The sequence below is a fragment of the Podarcis pityusensis genome, assembly GCF_964106645.2.
Source record: "Podarcis pityusensis genome assembly, chromosome: W".
NCBI lineage: Eukaryota > Metazoa > Chordata > Lepidosauria > Squamata > Lacertidae > Podarcis > Podarcis pityusensis.
Window position 1 is genome coordinate 27,167,749 of NC_138045.1, and position 17,726 is coordinate 27,185,474.

Here is a 17,726-nt window from a genome sequence, read left to right on the forward strand (position 1 = left end):
CTAAAAGAAACAAAGGGATTTGGAGTCACCATGAGTGAAGAGGTAGTACCAGAATGTACAGAATTGTACCTAGAAAAAGGTTACAACTGGATTACCTTTTGGTAAACAAAAACAACAACAACAACCCCCAAAAAACCCCTCCCAAACAAAACAAAAATTATGAGCCCCCCTACTCTGTGTGTGCTTTAAGCTAACTGTTTTCTTTGGCTCCTGTCTCAATGTGCAGAAATTGAGCACATGAATTTTTCAGCAGTTTCTTGGAAGCAGCAGGTCTCCGTAGGAACTACATAGCCCTACCTAGTCACCAAATGTGAGGGGAAATGTATACAAGCATCTTACACTGCTTTAAATGATAACCAAATTCTACAATTTTTAACCACACCAGAAGATTTGAAAAATAATGCAATTCATTTGTAGGCAAGGGAAAGCTTTCTGAAATGTACAAAATCTTACTAAGACACACAATCTGTTGAAATGACAAAGCAGCGGACGATATTCGGGGACAGTGGTGTGCCGCCTGGGGAAATGTTCCTTTCCATTCACCTTAAGCAAAGATGTGGTGACCTTGTGCATCCATAAATAACTTTCAGAAATGTATTTCATTACTTCCCAAACCTTCTCAATGGGCTACCAAATGGCATTTCTTTCTATTTTGGATGAAACTGGGGAAGCAGCTTTAGAAGAAGGGGTTGCTGACATTCACTGGCCTGGAAAACACCTGATGCCAATATGATGGCATAGCGGTGTCCGCAAATTGTGGGTGGTGCATTGATGGAGAAACTAAGGCTACAAATGGGGACATGACGCCACCTGTGTTCTAAAGATACATTTCACGCAATGTGGGTTTTCTTTATTAAACATGTAAAGATTATGACGGGCTTCTTCAAATGCACATAGCCTCTTACAAGGAGAGGTTTTAGATCAATTTTCTGTAAACCTCTGTCATAAATAGTTGTCACTGAAAATACGACCCAACAATGCAATGCTGGACTCATCCCTCCCGTCAGCATGCCTGGAAAGCAGGGTCCAAGTAGTTTCCGCCTTACTCTGCTCCTTTGTCTGTGAAAGCCTGCTCTTTAGCTTTCACATTGGAGCAAACATCAACCCACCCCCTCCCAAATAAACCTTTTTTTATGAGCCCCCCTACTCTGCGTGTGCTTTAAGCTAACTGTTTTCTTTGGCTCCCATCTCAATGTGCAGAAATTGAGCACATGAATTTTTCAGCATCGTGAGTTTCCCCCAAGACAGTGTCAGCAAGACATAGCTAGCTAGCTAGCTAGCTAGCTAGTTTACATCACTTTGCTACAGTTTAAATTTCTGCATGCCATCTGCTGTTGTGGAACAAGTCATCCCCATGATCCCTCTAGCCCAGTGTTGTCTAGGTTGGCCCACAGAACCTCTCAAGGGTTTCAGACAAGGGACCTTTGCATTACAGTGGTACCTTGGTTCTTAAACACCTTGGTTCTCAAAAGCCAAAAACCCAGAAATAAGTTTTCTAACATTTTTCAGAAGCCAAACGTCCAATGCAGTTGTTGGCTATTGTTTCTGGGGTGCCTGCACCAATCAGAAGCTGCGCCTTGGTTTTCAAACATTTCGGAAGTCAAATGAACTTCCAGAGCTGATTAAATTTGGCGCTTTTGTTTTTGCTCTTTATTTTGTGTTTTTGTTTTTGATGCTTTTTTGGTTAAGTTGTTTTTGTGACTGTGTGGAACCCAGTTCAGCTACTGCTTGATTGATTGTGTGACTGCAGAAATGGATAAAAAAAACCCAAAGTCCAAACAATGACTATCACCAGTGCAGGTAAGGAAATAATAATTTTATTATCATCTACAATACTGTCTTATTTATTTTATAGGTACAGTACATTGATGATTGCTTTCATTTTATGAATCAATGGTCTCGTTAGATAGTAAAATTCATGTTAAATTGCTGTTTTAGGGGTTGTTTTTAAAAGTCTGGGGACTTCCGGGTTGGCGCCTCTGGCAATGGCGGATTTCCTCCGATCAGGAGGAATCCGCTCTGTGGAAAACAGGGTCTGAACCGCCACGGCGAGGCGGAGACCCATCAAAAACCACAGGCAGGAGAAGCCTGTGGACGTGGGATTCGGCTGGCACCTCCACTCGCGGGGAAACCTGGTTTTGGGGATCCGGAGCGACGTGGGGTGAGTGGCGTGGTGCTTTGAATCGACTGCTTCTTTCACGGAGTGAAGCCGCATTGCTGTTGCCGGAGAGCACTGACTTTTTCCTGTGGACAATTGGATTTCAAACAACTGCCCGTGAGTAGAACGGAAAATTGGACTGTGAAATTTCTTAATTAGGCACCGAAAACGGGAAGGTCTAAACAGGAAGTCCGCCTTCCACTTTTGTAGATAGATTGAAGCAAAGACACGGCAAGCTAGAGTTCAGAAAGTCATTTGTAAAGGACTAAATTTTCATCATTTAAAATTACTGAACCCCCCTTGGAAGCAGGAGAAGAGGGGGGAACCTTTTTTAGACTGTTTAAACCTGCAGAAGAGAGAGTAAAGAAAGGTAATTTTCCACCGTCTTGAACCTGGGAGCGGGGTGTCAAGACAGACGTTTCGGAGAAGCTCATTGACTATGGACAAATGTCTTTGACAGATAGTTAAAAGAACAGAAACATATTGATTCCATTGTTCCCTTTCGCATTTAAAAGGAACAAAATTTTGACAAAATATCTGAAAAAGGAAAACTTTGTTGCTAAATCTGCCTTCAAAAAAAAAAGAAAAAAAAGATGGATAAAAATAGAAATTGTTTCCCCTAGAGGGAGCTTGTGAAACTGTTATTAAAGTCGAACTGGGGAGTTTTGCAGCTGTAAAAGATTAAGATCGTGGGACCAGACTTCGACCTTGAACAAGAATGTGCTCAGAAGCTCTGGTGCTTGCCTTTTGCAAGACAAGTGCTTTATTGGAACAGTTACATGAGAAAATGGATTTGATGACAGTTGCGATAGGAAATTTTGGACAGGCAGTGGGTACCTATATAGAACCCACTCAGGAATTAATCCAGGAATGTGCTTTGACAGATGAGATGAGGGAGGAGGTTGTTGCTGGACCTCGGGTTGCAGAGATGGAGGGAGCTGTGGCCCAGCAGGAACATGAGTCGTTGGATTTGATGAATGAGCCTGGAAAAAGTCAGATTTGGAGGGACGAAGTTCTGCTTGGTTTGGAGATGGGGGGCTGGATGGATCCCCCTATGCAGGGATGTTTTGATTTTTCAAGTCTGGCTTTAGGCCGGGGGGAGCTCGGAGTTGTGGGGGCCCCTAATTTGGAGGGGCCTTGAAACATGCCTTTAAATACCACATGGATTTCAGTGTTGACTATGGAAAAGGGGCTGACTTGTCGAGAAGGGATAAAAATATTGTCAAGTTGGAGTCTCCCCGAGCGAAAGGAGCAGAAGACAAAGTAAAGTACAGGTATAAACATGAAGAAGACCTGCGGAAGGGACATGGAAAAGACTTAAGAGCCTCAGATATAAGGTCACCAGGTTGATGGACTAGATGGATGGGATAGAAAGGACTGACAAAACCCGAGACCAGGAGAAGAGACGATGGAAGAAGATTGGAAGAAAGTTTTAAAAATTTATTTAGAAAAGTATCGCAAAATTAATGAGTATCAGAAAAATGTTGGAATGAAATTAATTGGCTTTAGCGGAAATGTTAAAAAGAATTATGTAAGAATATGTTATGGTTAAAAGAATTCGGTATAAATAAGATTTAAGTTTTAAGTTTTAAGGTTTTTTATGGTAAGATAAGGTTAAAATAGATTAAGGTAATTTAATGACAGAATATTGTGAAAGATGGAAAGGATTTGCTGAGATAATTAACAACTAGAATACAAAAAAGGGAGGTGTGAGGAGGTCGGTGAAATAAGTTAATGAAAGTTAAGGATTTGGGAATATTGGATTTGTTTTTAAATTTGTTGTATATTTTTGTTTTTTGATTGTGTTGCATTGTGTGTTTTGTTTTTTCTTTTTGATTTTGGTTTTTATTGATTTGTATTGTTTAATTGTTACTTTTATCTACTCCTTTCTTTCTCTTTCTCGTTTTCTTATTTTTTCCTTCTTTTTTTTCTTTGTAACTTTAAAATTCTCAATAAATATCATTTAATAATAATTTAAAAAGTCTGGAACGGATTAATCCATTTTGCATTACTTTCTATGGGAAAGCGTGCATTGGTTTTGGAACGCTTTGGTTTTGGAACAGACTTCCGGAACGGATTAAGTTTGAGAACCAAGGTACCACTGTAGTCCTATTTGGAGGTGTTGGAAGATTAGACAGCTCAGTCAGTAGAGCATGAGACTCCTAAATCTCAGGGTTGTGGTTTCAATGGGCAAAAGATTCCTGCGTTGCAGGGGGCTGGACTAGAGGACCCTCATCCCTTCCAGCCCTAAAATTCTATGATTCTACAAACATGGGACCCTGAGTTGTGTCCCTTCTAGCACTCTAATTAGAGGGGAGTTTTGTGGTTACCATAGTTCCACTTTGGGGCCAGGAGGAAGTACTCAGAAGTCTGATTCACTTTGACAAATATTTTTCAGATCATGGAATCACAGAATTGTAGAGTTGGAAGGGACCCCCCAAGGTCACCCATTCCAACCGCCTGCGATGCAGGAATCACACTGTAGCCTTATTGGAGTTCACCGATTGGGTCTGCGTTGCTCCGGGACAGGAGGAAGGAGGTCAAAATGACACCGAGTTGGTTCAAAGAAAGAGTTTATTCTGCTCTCCGGATAGCAGAAGGCACTTGCGTGGTGAGTCCACAGCAAGTCCAAAGAAATGACAAGTTTCATGCAGTATATATACCCTCCAGGCATCCTCTCCCCCTTCCCCAGCCACGTCAACTTGTATACGCAGGTTGACATCACATATGTTCCTGCTCTGGTACTCTCAACCATAAAAGGATCTTCCTTCCTGTACTTCTGACCATAAAAGGATCTTCCTCTTCCTACTCTTATCTGGGAAGACGTCATAATCTCCGGGAACACGCTTTTGGCATTTTCCCCGGACATTGGTCTTGTGCGTATTTTGTGGTCAGCACATAAGATAAAGTTCTGACGTGTTTTCACCGTTCCCTTAGAGAGCCAAGGCCATCCCTTGCCTGTCCTGATAAAGGACAGAACTGTTTATGCAGTTGTGTCCTTATTATGGTTTTGCTCAACAGTTCAAGTTTTACGCATTTAAAAGTGCTCTCTTTTGAAAGAACAAAAGGGGGGGGGTTGAGTCAGTTTTAAAACTTACTACACAGAAACCCATTCCTTCATTCCCTCCTCTTCTTTTGGACAGCCTTACGGCTCGTCCCAAGGCACTGGCTGGTATTCTCGTGTCAGTGCTATAATCTGGGGCCGAATCATTTGTGACATCATTTTATGCATCATATTTTGCAAGCATTGCATTAAGCAGGGTATACAGGAGCAGAAAAGAAGCAAGATTAGTCCATTAACATCATTACAAGTCCTCTAAGCCACTCAGTCAACCAAAACATGTCCCATCCGTTCCAGGTTGGGACAGGAACATGGGCTACGTTCTCTCTTTCTGTTTCCAGGTGTCGAATAGCTACACCATGGTCAGAGATGTTAAAGCAACAGGCTCCTTCTGTCAAATTTAACTCAGCACAAAATTCGGCAGAACCCAAAATCGGGGCCGTAACTGAGGACTCATACGGAGGAGGGGTATTCCTCCCAAAGCATCTGTAGGTCACAGGGTGCGGACCGTTTATTGTACGTGTTGCGGGCACCCCATTCTCTCATTAGCCACTGGGTTACCTTAAGTGGTGTCGGCACGGTGATGGCCAAAAATAAGAGAGTAGACTACCACCCCGGCTAAACCCTGTCCCCCCACAGCCCTACCTGCATCATTTGGGCACAGGGATATATCTATTTCCTAATACCTTCTTCTTCTAATACCTGGGGTACCTCCCACGAAGCATATATACAAAGCTATATATTCAAAGGGAAAGAAAAGAAAATGTCCTCTTTTAGTCCACACTGGATTCTTCTGCCGTGCGTAGAGATGCCAGCTTCCAGGGGTGGCACCAGCAGGGCGGTTGTCTGGTGGGCGCCGAGCCGATGCGGTGAGGAGAAGCGTGAGGCGGCATAGATTAGTCGTAGCAGTCCAGTCTGATACTGCCTGGGGTTGGCTTCATTCTTCAAATCAGGCCTGCTGGAATATATGCAGTCAGGTGTTGGAGGCCCATCCTCTCCCATAGGTGGTAGTGTAACCGGGTTAAGAGCCTCAGTAACTCGAAGCTGCAACTGCGGCTTGGCAACTTTGCTTGGCAAAGGGTGATAGAAAAATAAGTTCCTTTCATGTCCAACAATGCTGGCACAGCATGAGGAGTGACACACGTGGTTTCCTGTCCAAAGGTGAACTTGTCAGCTGTCAGGGGTTCAGGGACAGAGGCACAGGGTAGGGAGGAGATGGAGAGCGACGGGGATGAATCCCAGGACAGCGAGGAAGAGGATGACAATGACTCAAGAGATTCCATGAGTCTTTCCAGCGAATCAGAGGATTCCCAGAAGGGGGCGCCAGTGGTCAAGGCCAGGGGAGCCCCAGGGGGGACGTGTCAGGAACAGGGGGCCAGCGGGGGATCCCAAAGTGGCAGCTGGGCGTCAGGACCAGCCTCCCCGCCAGAGTGCAGCGAAGGGGGTGGAGGTTCCAGTGTATCAGGGGAAGCAGCTCCGGCAGCAGAGAAGGGAGGGAGGTCGGAGCAAGCCACCCTCCCGGAAGGGGAGGGGAGTAGTGAAGGGAGTAGTGTAACTGTCAAAAGGAAAGTTAGAGGTTGGGCGCGCGCGCCAAGTTCAAATGTAGAGGCGCGCGGAAGTACAGGGAGCCCGGAAGAAGAGCCAGGTCCTAAAGCCCGCAGGAGGGGGGAAGAGCAGTCGGGGGATAGCGCGTCAGGGGAATCCAGGAGGGGCGAAACCCCAGCGGGCAGGAAGACCCTGAGGAAAAGGAAAGAGAGAAAGAGGTGGAGCAGCGCAAGGCTCTTAAACTGGTACAGGGGAGGGACTGACTCAGAGGGGACTTCAACGGTCTAAGCGTACAGACGTGGGGCTGCGCGCCTCGGATATGAAGCAAACAATGCACTGCAATAAACACTTTTGTATATAAGAAGAGATTGGCGTTGGTCTTTTGTGAGCTGAGACCTGAGGCAGCCTTGACATCGGCTTTTGTAATCAGAGTGGCAGCAGCCACTACTGTTCGCATGCAGGGAGGCAAACCTTGTTCTGTAGTGGTTAATTTTTCAGACAAATAGGCTATGGGTTGGTCATCATCAGGGTCTAACAATTACCTTGATAAAATTACCTTGATAAAAAACATATTTCGCCATGTGCAAATGGCTTTGGATACCTACTAGGTCCACAAATCACCATATAGCATATATTCAATACACACAAAAAACGACAATTTGAGCCCAACAAAGGACTGCTGGACATCCAAAGGGCCCCATTACCCCATTAATGCCTTCTGTTTCTTCAGCCAATTCCCATCCCTGTACTCTGCTGCCCTCAGGACCAAAGGCGCTACGCCCACTTTATCGCTATATGATCTTATATACTGAAACACCCTTTTTTACTCTCCTTTTGTCCACTTCACCTCCTTTTCTTAGGTCCTTTCTAAATTCTTCAGTCCCAGCATCATCATTATTATTTTTTCCCCTTCCTTCTCTCTCTCTCTCTCTCTCTCTCTCTCTTCTTTGTTGTTGTTGTTTTTTTTTTTTTTTTTTTTGACACTGACACAAAGATGAAGTATGTTGACAAGGTAACACAGGTGATGATCTGAAATCATTTACACAAACAGAAAGCTTAAAAACACATCCTTTTGGAAGGTAGCATATTACCGTGATTATCCTACCTTTGCCTCTTAAGATATGCTTCTGTTTTAAATTCTTTCTGCAGAATATTCACTGCGAAAGGGTGTTCTGTTGGGCTGCATTTGAAAGTTGATTGACCTTTTGAATAAACTGTAGGACAGTCCTTCCCAGTTTCCCCCTATTATTATCTATTATTTATCTGCAAATGATTTAATCTTGATATACGTATTCACATACCTAATTGACTTGGGACAGCGGTTCAGTTATAATTATAGTACAACAATAAGTTAAGTGCTACCTGCTGTATGGCTAAATTTCTTATAAGAAAACATCTGATGACAGTCAGAAAGGGTATTCCTATTAAACAGGAGGAATAAGCAACTCATGCTGACTAAATATAAACTCATTTCTGCATCTGTATATATCACACACAGAAGGAGACAGAGTGCAACTCAACTTTTTTTTTGCATATCTATTTAATTCAATCCTATGCAGAGCAGATGGGGAGGGGGGTTTGAGAGAGCAGGTACCAAGACACTGTTTAGGGGAAAGGTTCCTGCTTGTTCTTTTTCATAATGTGAAACTAAATATCTGACCTAGAGCACTAGGAACATTTTAGGGAACACCACCATGTCGGAGAAGGCTACGGAAGCATATGACATCAGCAGCCCTGATAAGAAGAAGTGCCTGATAACTTTCATATTTGAAACCACAAAGAAAGGCACACACCACAAACGAACGAATACAGGCAGTGGGGCCTTCACCTACTTCAAAATGTGGCATCTGATTCCTCCTGCATTTTTGGTCCTGCTTGCGTATGCTACAGAGGATGTAAACAAATCTTACACTAGAGAAAAGCTCTGTAGCTTTTGTGTATCACTGTAGCTTTGTGTACACTGTATCTTAAGTGTATTCTGCTGAAGGACAAAGCTTGCTTGGTGTTATTTGCTTTATGAATTAAGGTCCCAGTTTCCCAATACACACATTTGCTATTTCACCCCAACACTCTTCCTAAATGGATTCACACATTCATGCATTCAGTTGGGCCAGTGTTCACATCATCCTGTTTTACTTAGCATTTTGGTTTGAAAACCCAAGTTCCACTTTCTCTGCACTTCCTGCAAGATTGTATAGTTGAAGGAAAGGGCCTCTAATAGAGCTTTTGTTTGCTTTTGAAGCTTTAGACATTATTAACACACAAATATTGGGTCGGATCTACCCACTAGTCCTCTAGTGGGGGGGTAATTGTATCAATAAGCATTGAGGTATTTGTCTATCAACATCTTGATTCTGCTGTCACTAATGCATTTGACAACTTTGGAGGTTCAATCAACACAAAGAGCTTCAATATCTCCCTTTCTCATATAAGATGTTTGTTTTGGAACACTTTCCACAGCCTGATGTGAACAGGGAAATAAAAATTATTTTGCCTAAGACCTCTCCTGGCATGTACACTCAGAGCCATCTCAATTTTCAATTAATAGATGTCCAAGGAGTATCTTTCATGGGAGGGACATACAAAAAAAAAAAAAAAAAAAAGCACAAACAACATTCCAGGTCCCTATTCTTGCCGTTAATTTATGGATGGTTAGCTGTCCAGCCAGCCAAAAAGAGGGCTGTTCTATAATATTTTATATTCTTAATTCTTAATTCAGAATTCTTTAAAAGTTGGTTTTACTCATGAAAACCTCAACCAAGAATCTGATTGCATTTTAACAGCACATGCAAGACTTTGACACCAGTGTGTCGCTGGTCACACACACCCTTTATGCAATTCAGCTTTTACTATATTTAGTAAACTCTCTCTCAATAATATCATTTAAATATATTAATTTCATTAATACTAATCAACATAAACACTCAACCGTCTTTACAACCCATTACCCAACTTTTCTCCTGTTCCAACATTCTCACTTCTCTCCTCTCTCTACCTCCCACCTTCTTTTCTACTTCCCTCTACCTTCTCCAGCTCTTACTACTTCAACACCTTCCCCATAACATTTGGGACACAGTTGTTCATCCCTTCTAAATAAAAATTTTACGTATTTCAAAAATATCAGAAGAAAGGTAATGCAAAAATCATTTTTTGTATCAAATAGTGTGCTCATCCTTATTTTAAACTGAGCTGAGATTTATAATAAAATCTGACTTGCACGCCCCTTTAAGTTTTAAAACACAGGTCTGCAAATATTGCAAATTCCCTTTGCTGCTACCTGTAGTAATTTTGTAATTTTCCTGAGTGTTCTTTGGCCCCATTTTCTGCACACACACACTGCAGGGGTACATTTTTACTTTTGATCAACATTTAACAAGTGGTTTCTAAATCACCCAGGGTACCTATGCAACAGAGTCAATAAGAAACAAACTTTTAACAAAAATATTAAGATACCAGGTAGCTCAAAGCACAGTGAATTGATGACATTCAAATTCTGAAACCAGTACATGATTACATGATTGTATTAGTAATTGAAACCTTCCCACCTTTAACATGAAAATATAAAGTTTGACCTCATGAGCAACTCATGTCACTTTTAATGTTAAAGACCAAATAATCCTTTTTTATACTTGTACTCTGCAAGATTCTAGGTGTTTTAAGGTCTGTTTCCCAACCCCCTAAGATGCAGCACAGTAGATGTGGCAGAATTGGGAACCCTTTCATGCAGGCTTCTATTCCTGGCGCCTCTTGTGCGTCGGCAGAGCACATCTCTCTTTTTCCCGGACCCCACGTGTTGGCAATACAATACAAGCAAACTGGACGCACCTATGCTGGTCACTGCCAGAAAGGAGCTTACAAGTGTTTTCAACTGTAGCTTGACATTTCCAATTGTCCCCAAAATAAAACACTGCAAGGGGGGTTGGTTTACCTTTTTTTCTTTCTTTCTTCCTTAACCCCTGGGACACTCCTTCCACCTAACGTTGTTTCTCACTCAGTCACCTTTCTCCGCGTCCTGTCAGTGGCCTAGACGGACTCGTGTCGCTAGGAAACGCACCTCAAGGACCACACTTCGCTCCGCCAGTGGCTTCTGAGCCTCGACGTCTCATCCACTCAAAGCATTCACTGGAGTGTCCCCATACACAAATAAATACACATACATACAAACCCCATGCACCTCCCCAATCCCCTTTACCCATAAACTTCCCAAGACCGGTGGCACTTACTGCTCTTCTACTGACAAACCAGCGGCACTCTGCTCTCTACTGGTTAAACCCAGCGGCACTTTACTGCTCCTACTGGGCGGGGCTGATCAAACCCCTGACTCCCCAAAAACAAGCTGTGGAGCCTACCTTTCCCCAGGGGACCCTTCTCCCGTGCAGCTGCTGTCTGTCTTTCTTCCGTCTCTGCTGCGTCTCCACTCAGGTACGGCGTGGGGGCTCCACCTAGAAATGGCAGGGTGCGTGCTTGGAGGCACCAACGCCGACCCAGCTGTTCGCTTAGCAGTGACGTCTCGGTCCTTTGTCCTGTCCTCGGAGAATGCGGATTCCCGGCCAATGCACCAAGAAATGTAGCCTTATTGGAGTTCACCGATTGGGTCTGCGTTGCTCCGGGACAGGAGGAAGGAGGTCAAAATGACACCGAGTTGATTCAAAGAAAAAGTTTATTCTGCTCTCCGGATAGCAGAAGGCACTTGCGTGGTGAGTCCACAGCAAGTCCAAAGAAATGACAAGTTTCATGCAGTATATATACCCTCCAGGCATCCTCTCCCCCTTCCCCAGCCACGTCAACTTGTATACGCAGGTTGACATCACATATGTTCCTGCTCTGGTACTCTCAACCATAAAAGGATCTTCCTTCCTGTACTTCTGACCATAAAAGGATCTTCCTCTTCCTACTCTTATCTGGGAAGACGTCATAATCTCCGGGAACACGCTTTTGGCATTTTTCCCGGACATTGGTCTTGTGCGTATTTTGTGGTCAGCACATAAGATAAAGTTCTGATGTGTTTTCGCCGTTCCCTTAGAGAGCCAAGGCCATCCCTTGCCTGTCCTGATAAAGGACAGAACTGTTTATGCAGTTGTGTTCTTATGGTTTTGCTCAACCGTTCAAGTTTTACACATTTAAAAGTGCTCTCTTTTGAAAGAACAAAAGGGGGGGGGGTTGAGTCAGTTTTAAAACTTACTACACAGAAACCCATTCCTTCAACACCTCAAAATAAACCATGACAAATGACCTGGCAGATGTTTTTAACTGTTTTTAGAATGTTTTGGTTGATTTGGAATTACTTAAGAATAAGTGGGTGTGTTTGCCACTTTGGGCTGCTTCAGGAGGAAGGTTGGAACATATAAATTCTATCATCATCATCATCATCATCATCATCATCATCATCATCATCTTAACATTTGAGTGCACATCCCAAAAAGGGAGGCCTTGCTGCCTCTTGGAATAAAACAAAGTGGCTTGAAAACAAGACAGTCTCACAGGTTTACTTAAAAAGCACACACACACAGAGTGTGTGTGTGGATACTAATGCTTTTTGTTTGATATCAGGATGCAAGGCACTTTCCAGAGACAAAGGTGTGTGTAAGACACGACTTTGATAGCAGATAATATACTAAAGACCCAAGAGCAGAAATCCAGACTCTACAGCCAAAGTCCTGTCCGATGCCATGTCAGGAGAACATTAAGCATAGCCTCCTGAATCCTGGCTGGTATTGTTTTCAACAGAGCTCTTTGGTCCAAGTTTGATCCCACTTGCGCAAATCGATTTGCAGTTGCAGGTCCGTTTCCCAAATCTGCTACAAACCATGATAATCTCCAGTACCCTTGCTAATTAGCTGCTTGTATTTCGCCAAGGCTGCATTGTTGAGTTCCGTTTTAGGATGAACCAGCACCATCAGAACCTCAGTATTAAAGTGAATACCCCAAGAAGGAGTCTCTTGCTGCCTCTTGAAATAAGATAGATAAGCGAATTGGTATTTATATATTTTATTTTTTATTTGGAGCATTTGTACCCTGCTTGTCAGCCAAAGAAGGCCCCTAGATTGGCTTGCATACTGTCAAGTAAAACAAGACAGTGCCTGCTGGAATCTTACAGTGTTAACAACACAACACACAAAAATGAAAAAGGACAGGGAAGGGAAAGGGGGGGAAGCAGATTTTGAAACAATATGCTTCTTCACACACAAACTGAGCACTAAAAAGATTTGTTCACTTCAGAAGCCAAGATGAAAGCAACTATTTACAAAAACCTAGAGGTCCAAGAGAGATTTGATTCTGTCGGTGTTAAAAAGAAAACTTGCCTAGTCTGCGCTACCCCAAACAAGAAGCAATGGAATTTTGCAGTGCAGCTTCCCAACAAAAAATGTATGAGAAGGTAGTGTGAATGAAAAGCATATATTAGTCAAAATAAATGTCTGATCTAGAGGGTCACAGGCTCCCCCGTCTTTCAGGTTTATCCAGTGGAGCACACTGTTTGGGGTAGAGGTTTGACATCTGAGACTAGATCTGCAGTACTCATAAACATTTCACTCTTTAGAGATGAGTAGTCAGCACCGTCCAAGTATAGGAGGAGGGGGGTGGGGGTGGAATACAGGGTTGAGAAATAGAAGAATGCATTCAACCTCCTACACGAAGCCAGAACCAATTATGAAGATTTACCAGTTGCTTATAGATCAAATGCATGGATCATGCAGTTGCAAAGAGGTCTACCCAGCCGCTCCCACAGGCAACATGGAATTCTTCTGTGCAATTTACTGTGTTGTTGTTGTTGTTGTTGTTGTTGTTGTTGTTGTTTTTTTTGGGGGGGGCACAGCCCCAGGTGCATTTTTTTTTAATGATTTTTATTAGGTTTTCCAAAAACAAAGGAAAAAAAAAAAACCACAGACAACATAAAAGTGCAAAAACTTAAATAAAAAACTTAAATAAAACATTCTTTACAACTATACATATTGTCAACTTATCTACTTGCGTTATATCATGCCTCGACTTCCCTCCTTCCCAGTTTTGGTTTTCTTATTATTTCTTATCATTTACAGTTTCTTCATATTCTTTATATATATATATATGTCACAAGAGTTAAACTAACCCTGCTGTAGTCCTTAAGCTTCTACAATTGGTTTCTATATATATGACAAATTTACTCCATTCTTCTACAAACTTTGATCCTTTTTGGTTTCTCATCCTATGTGTCATTTTCGCTATATCCGTATATTCAAATAGTTTTACTTGCCATTCCATGACGGTTGGAATTTCTGGTGTCTTCCATTTTTGCGCTACTAAAACCCTAGCTGCCACCTTTGCGTACTGAAATAGTTTATGGTCGGCTTTTTTTATCTCTTCTCCTATTATGCCTAATAAAAATGCCTCCGGCCTTTTTGGAAAGGTATACCTAAATTTTTTTCTTTAATTCATTATATATTAGTTCCCAAAATCTTTTCATTCTCTCGCATGTCCACCACATATGAAATAGGTCTCCATCTTTGCTTTTACATTTCCAACAAGCCTTGTTTCCCGTTTTATACATTTTTACTAGTTTAACTGGCGTAACGTACCACCTGTACATCATTTTTTCTAGGTTCTTCCTTAGTGTGGAGCATGCCGTAAATTTCATTCCCTTATTCCATAAATTCACCCATTTATCGTAATCTACCGTATTTTTCGCTCTATTGGACGCAGTTTTTCCTCTCCAAAAATTGAGAGGAAATGTGTGTGCGTCCTATAGAGCGAATGCAGGCTTGTGCCATAGCCGCGCGCAACCCCTCCGGCAGGGAGAGGCTGCACGGGGCTATGGCTTCTTTAGCCCTGCGCAGCGTCTCCCGGCAAGGAGAGGCTGCACGGGGCTAAAGGGGAAGCCAAAACAGCGAGCGGGATGGATCCCGCTCGCTGCCTTGCCTGCTTCCATAGCTGCGCGCAACCCCTCCGCAAGGAGAGGCTGCACGGGGCTATGGCTTCTTTAGCCCCACGCAGCCTCTCCCAGCAAGGAGAGGCTGCATGGGGCTAAAGGGGAAGGCAAAACAGCGAGCGGGATGGATCCCGCTTGCTGCCTTGCCTTCTTCCATAGCTGCGCGCAACCCCTCCACAAGGAGAGGCTGCAGGGGGCTATGGCTTCTTTAGCCCCACGCAGCCTCTCCCAGCAAGGAGAGGCTGCATGGGGCTAAAGGGGAAGGCAAAACAGCGAGCGGGATCCATCCCGCTTGCTGCCTTGCCTTCTTCTTTAGCCCCACGCAGCCTCTCCCTGCAAGGAGAGGCTGCACGGGGCTATGGCTTCTTTAGCCCCACGCAGCCTCTCCCGGCAAGGAGAGGCTGCATGGGGCTAAAGGGGAAGGCAAAACAGCGAGCGGGATCCATCCCGCTTGCTGTCTTGCCTTCTTCCATAGCTGCGCGCAACCCCTCCGCAAGGAGAGGCTGCACGGGGCTATGGCTTCTTTAGCCCCACGCAGCCTCTCCCGGCAAAGAGAGGCTGCATGGGGCTAAAGGGGAAGGCAAAACAGCGAGCGGGATCCATCCCGCTTGCTGCCTTGCCTTCTTCTTTAGCCCCACGCAGCCTCTCCCTGCAAGGAGAGGCTGCACGGGGCTATGGCTTCTTTAGCCCCACGCAGCCTCTCCCGGCAAGGAGAGGCTGCATGGGGCTAAAGGGGAAGGCAAAACAGCGAGCGGGATCCATCCCGCTTGCTGCCTTGCCTTCTTCCATAGCTGCGCGCAACCCCTCCGCAAGGAGAGGCTGCACGGGGCTATGGCTTCTTTAGCCCCACGCAGCCTCTCCCGGCAAAGAGAGGCTGCATGGGGCTAAAGGGGAAGGCAAAACAGCGAGCGGGATCCATCCCGCTTGCTGCCTTGCCTTCTTCTTTAGCCCCACGCAGCCTCTCCCTGCAAGGAGAGGCTGCACGGGGCTATGGCTTCTTTAGCCCCACGCAGCCTCTCCCGGCAAGGAGAGGCTGCATGGGGCTAAAGGGGAAGGCAAAACAGCGAGCGGGATCCATCCCGCTTGCTGCCTTGTCTTCTTCCATAGCTGCACGCAACCCCTCCGCAAGGAGATGCTGCACGGGGCTATGGCTTCTTTAGCCCCACGCAGCCTCTCCCGGCAAAGAGAGGCTGCATGGGGCTAAAGGGGAAGGCAAAACAGCGAGCGGGATCCATCCCGCTTGCTGCCTTGCCTTTTTCTTTAGCCCCACGCAGCCTCTCCCTGCAAGGAGAGGCTGCACGGGGCTATGGCTTCTTTAGCCCCACGCAGCCTCTCCCGGCAAGGAGAGGCTGCATGGGGCTAAAGGGGAAGGCAAAACAGCGAGCGGGATCCATCCCGCTTGCTGCCTTGTCTTCTTCCATAGCTGCGCGCAACCCCTCCGCAAGGAGATGCTGCACGGGGCTATGGCTTCTTTAGCCCCACGCAGCCTCTCCCGGCAAAGAGAGGCTGCACGGGGCTAAAGGGGAAGCCAAAACAGCGAGCGGGATCCATCCCGCTTGCTGCCTTGCCTTCTTCCATAGCTGCGCGCAACCCCACTGGCAGGGAGAGGTTGTGTGCAGCCTGTACGCTGCTCTTTGGGGCTGGGGGGGGAAAAATATTTTTTTCCTTGATTTCCCCCCCTAAAAACTGGGTGCGCCCTATGGTCCGGTGCGCCCTATGGTGCGAAAAATACGGTATATTATAACCCAAGTCAATTGCCCACTTTACCATCACCTCCTTAATTTCCTCATCTTTGGTATCCCATTCCAGTAAAACATTATACATTTTCGATAAGAGTTTTGTTTTCCCTTCCAAAATTTCTGTTTGATATTTAGATTTTTTCTCACTAAACCCTCATTTTTTATCTTCGTTCCATAGCGCATTTACTTGATGATATTGTATCCACCCTCTCAAATTATTTTTTAATTCCTCATATGTTTTAATTTTCCAGCCTCTCTCTGTTTTTACTAAAATTTCCTCATAAGTTAATCTTTTTCCTTCCATATTCGATTTTTTTATTGTTAGTATATCTATCGGTGAGAGCCACCAGGGTGTTTTCCTTTCTAATATTTTTTTATTTTTCTCCCAAACTTTGTGTAAGGCACCTCTAAAGATATGGTTCAAAAAATCTTTATGAACCTTAACCTTATTGAGCCATAAATAAGAATGCCAGCCATATTGAGGCAAGGAAGAAGGGCTACCCTTATGCAATTCATATAATCAGTTATCAGTAATCAATATATTCATATAAGCTCACACATAATCAGGGCTTACAGTATTTTATAATCCATTTTGAATCAAAGGGAAGCTGTGCCTTAGCTAACTGCAAACTGCTTGAAACAGCAAAATTAGGAGCCGACCTTTCCCCTACAAACATCTGTGTACCCTGAACAAGGGGAAAACGTGAATCAGAGATACTGGTACAAAATCCCCTCAGATACAGGCTAAATTAATCCACAGAACAGGAAGAGCAAACCACAAAATCTCCAATACTCCCTGTCCTGTCATAACTAGGGGAGAGGTTAGACAGAGCGTCACTGCAAGCAGCGGAAAGCAGAACTAGAACTCTGTGCATGACCAGTGCTTGACCAGGAGCTGGAAGCATGGCAAGAAGCTCGCTAATTGGCTAATTTTCGCTGGCAATATTGTGACTGCCTCATGGTTGTCTCATGATCTATGATTTGCTGTGATCTGCTCAGGTATAAAGACCTCTGGATTTCTGTCAATCGGGGTCCCAGTTCCTTTTGGAAGAGATTCCAAACTGGGTCCTTATTGCCTGGCAATAAACTTCACCTTCTTATTCTCCATTGCTGAGTCTGCCTGATCCTTATTAACGCCAAGCGAGTACCTGCTTACGTTCACGTGCTTCAATATCTGTTGTTGAAACCTTCTAAGTCCAGTAAATCCGTATTTTCTAACATGATCCATTCTTTGATCCAACATAAACAGGATGCTTCATAATACAATTTTAGATTTGGGACTGCGAATCCCCCTCTTTCTTTCCGATCTGTTAACAGTTG